Here is a 3688-nt window from a genome sequence, read left to right on the forward strand (position 1 = left end):
GTGTTTGAGAGAGTGTGTGTGCATGTGAGAGTGTGTGTGTGTGTGAGAGTGTGTGGGTGTGTGTGTGAGAGTGTGTGTGTGTGTGTGAGAGTGTGTGTGTGAGAGAGAGTGTGTGTGTGTGAGAGAGAGTGTGTGTGTGTGAGTGTGTGTGTGAGTGTGTGTGTGAGTGTGTGAGTGTGAGTGTGAGTGTGTGTGAGTGTGTGGTGTGTGTGAGTGTGTGTGTGTGTGAGTATGTGAGTGTGTGTGTGTGTGTGTGTGTGTGTGTGTGTGTGAGTGTGTGTGTGTGTGTGTGTGTGTGAGTGTGTGTGTGTGTGTGAGTATGTGTGTGTGAGAGTGTGTGTGTGAGAGTGTGTGTGTGTGAGAGTGTGTGAGTGTGAGTGTGTGTGTGTGAGAGAGTGTGTGTGAGTGTGAGTGTGTGTGAGTGTGAGTGTGTGTGAGTGTGAGTGTGTGTGGTGAGACTGCCTCCTTCTGCCTGACGGTCCGTGTCGCTCTGCTCTCTCCCTGCAGCCTGTGGGATTAGCTGCCACAAACAGTGCAAGAGCCTGTTGGTGGTCGAGTGTCGGAAACGCACCAAGAGTATCTGCCTGGACAGTCCAAACCCCACCCTCAGGAGGTCCTTCAGCTTCCCCGTCACAAACTCCAGCCCTGACTCTTCCAATACAGGTAAGGTGATGCTGGTCACACCCAGGAGAGCACAGGTTAACTGTCATCCACACACACTCACACTCACACACACAGACACACACACACACACAGACACACATACACAACACTGAGACACACAGAGACTTGCACACACACTAATATAAACACACACAATATGCAGGATCACAAACTCAAACACAGTCATATGTAGACACACACTCATGTTATTGTAATCATATACACTATTGGGACCTAAATATGTGTGTGTGTCTGTGTGTGTGTGTGTCTGTGTGTGTCTGTGTGTGTGTCTGTGTGTCTGTGTCTGTGTGTGTGTCTGTGTGTGTCTGTGTGTGTGTGTGTGTGTCTGTGTTTGTGTGTGTGTGTATGTGTGACTGAGTATGTGCACTTGAGCATAAGTGTTATGGAAGAATATGTGAGTATTTATTGTGTAAGAATGTAAGTGTGTGTTGTGTAAGAGTGTGTGCGAGTGTGAGAACGCTTTTTATTTATTCATGGGACATGGGCATCATTGGCTGGGCCCAACATTTATTGCCCCGTCCCTAGTTGCCCCTTGAGAAGGTGGGGGTGAGCTGCCTTCTTGAACCACTGCAGTCCATGTGCTGTGGGTAGACCCACAATGCCCCTTAGGGAGGGAATTCCAGGATTCTGACCCAGCGACACTGAAGGAACGACCGATATATTTCCAAGTCGGGATGGGGAGTGGCTCGGAGGGGAACTTGCAGGGGGTGGTGTTCCCATGTATCTGCTGCCCCTTGTCCTTCAAGATGGAAGTGGTGGTGGGTTTGGAAGGTGCTGTCTAAGGAGCCTCGGTGAGTTGCTGCAGTGCGTCTTGTAGATGGTACACACTGCTGCGACTGAGCGTCGGTGGGGGGAGGGAGTGGGATGTTTGTGGATGTGGTGCCAATCAAAGTGGGGGCTGCTTTGTCCTGGATGGTGTCGAGTTTCTTGAGTGTTGTTGGAGCAGCCCCCATCCAGGGGCAAGTGGGGGGTATTCCCTCACACTCCTGACTTGTGCCTTGTCGATGGTGGGACAGGCGTTGGGGGCGGTGGAGGGGGGGAGCCAGTCATACTTTAAATAGGAGGAACAAGAGAGCGAGTGGATGATTAAGTTTTGGGAGACTGACCACCGAGTAAGATCAGAGCAAAAGCCTCTGGAGGTTGGGTTGCTGTTCCACAGTTGGTGTTGGAAAGCTGATATCAGACGCATTGGGACTAGCGTGTGCAGTTGGAGAGGGATCAGTGATTTCTAAAGATCACTGCCTCACAGTATAATAGGTCAGAAGTCACACGGCAGCAGGTTATAGTCCAACAAGTTTGTTTGAAATCACAAGCTTTCGTAGCGCTGCCCCTTCGTCAGGTGACCTGACCCTCACTTCATCTGATGAAGCAGCGACGCTCCAAAAGCTTTCCAAAAGATTTCAAATAAACCTGTTGGACTATAACCTGCTGCCGTGTGATTTCTGACTTTGTCCATCCCAGTCCGACACCAGAGTTCATTAGAAAAGGAAGCCTTTCATTTTTTGAGCCTAATCAGTGAAGAGTTTAAATTTAAGAAGTCTTAATCTTTTGCATTTAGTTTTTGTAAATCTATAGTAGTAAGGTGAGGTTACATTTTTTTTAATGAGATTTGATTCTTGTCTGACTTTTAAAATAAAAGATAGGCATTGAGTTATTCCAGAGCAGTATTTTTAAGCAGGGAGGCTGTGCTAACGCTAACTTCTTGAGCAAAGTGCGGGAATTTTAGGTAATTTCTAGGTTTGAGGTTGTAGACTTGCTCGTCGAGCCAGTGGGTTTGGTTACAAACGTTTCGTCACCTGCTAGGTAACACCGTCAGTGCGCCTCCGTTGAAGCGATGGTGTTCTGTCCGGCTTGTTATTTATATGCCTCAGTTTTCTGGGGTGGTTGGCATCACTTCCGGTTCTGTTTCCCAGTGGTTTGTATATCGGGTCCAGCTCAATGTGTTTGTTAACAGAGTTCCGTTTGGAACGCCAGGCCTCCAGGAATTCCCTGGCATGTCTCTGTTTGGCCTGTGCGATTATGGATGTGTTGTCCCAGTCAAATTCGTGTCCTTCTTTGTCCGTGTGTATTGAGACCAGTGAGAATTGGTCGTATCTCTTGGTGGCTAGTTGGTGTTCGTGTATCCTTATTGTTAGTTTTCTTCCGGTTTGGCCTATGCAGTGTTTCTCTTGCAATACCAGCTCATCTATAATAGCATGAGCCACACAAAGATATGCCAGGGAATTCCTGGAGGACTGGCATTCCAACCGGAATTCCATCAACAAACACACTGAACCAGACCCTATATACAAACCACTGAGAAACAGAACCGCCCAGTGATACCAACAATCCCACCAAACCGAGGCATAGAAATAACAAGCGGGATAGAACGCCCATCGCTTCACCGGAGGCGCACTGACAGTGTTACCTAGCAGGGTGACAAAACGTTTGTAACCAAACACACTGGCTCGGCGAGTCACAAACTCATCCGCAACCCGAGCTACAAATCTTCTCAAACACTTTATATTTCCAGGTCTGTAGATTGTTGAAGAGACAAATGTTTTCTGAGCAGGGGGATGTGCTCTTCCAGTCAGATGGGGGATATCAGGAAGAATGTGACGGTCCCTGGAGACTGTGCATGTGCGAAGTGTGTTTGGCTGTGGATCTTAGCGAACTGCATGGATCAGGTGAAGTGTCAATTAGAGGCAATGACGAATTTACAGGGGCCGGGGGTGTGATAGATGGTAATTTCAGGGAGAGGGAGACAGGCTACATACAGTCACGTGGATGGGTGACTGGTGGGAATGGTAGGAGAAGTAGCCAGGTAGTGCAGGAGGCTCATGTGGCTATTCCAATCACAAAAAGTGTTTGTAGATGATTCCGACCCTCCGACAGTGCAGCACACCCTCACTACTGACCCTCCGACAGTGCGGCACACCCTCACTACTGACTCTCCGACAGTGCGGCGCTCCCTCATTACTGACCCTCCAACAGTGCGGCGCTCCCTCAGCACTGACCCTCCGAC

At 48.9% G+C, this 3688-nt stretch overlaps 1 long non-coding RNA gene across 1 annotated transcript in view; it reads left to right on the plus strand.

The window, feature by feature from the left end:
* The first annotated feature begins 505 nt into the window (after positions 1 to 505).
* The window catches only part of LOC125487690, a 5852-nt gene continuing 2669 nt past the window's right edge, over positions 506 to 3688 (plus strand). The window contains exon 1 of the long non-coding RNA XR_007266055.1: positions 506 to 663. This is a non-coding gene — a long non-coding RNA (uncharacterized LOC125487690). The remainder of the gene's footprint in view (positions 664 to 3688) is intronic.

Source organism: Rhincodon typus, chromosome 43 (assembly GCF_021869965.1).
Source record: "Rhincodon typus isolate 14 chromosome 43, sRhiTyp1.1, whole genome shotgun sequence".
Lineage (NCBI taxonomy): Eukaryota > Metazoa > Chordata > Chondrichthyes > Orectolobiformes > Rhincodontidae > Rhincodon > Rhincodon typus.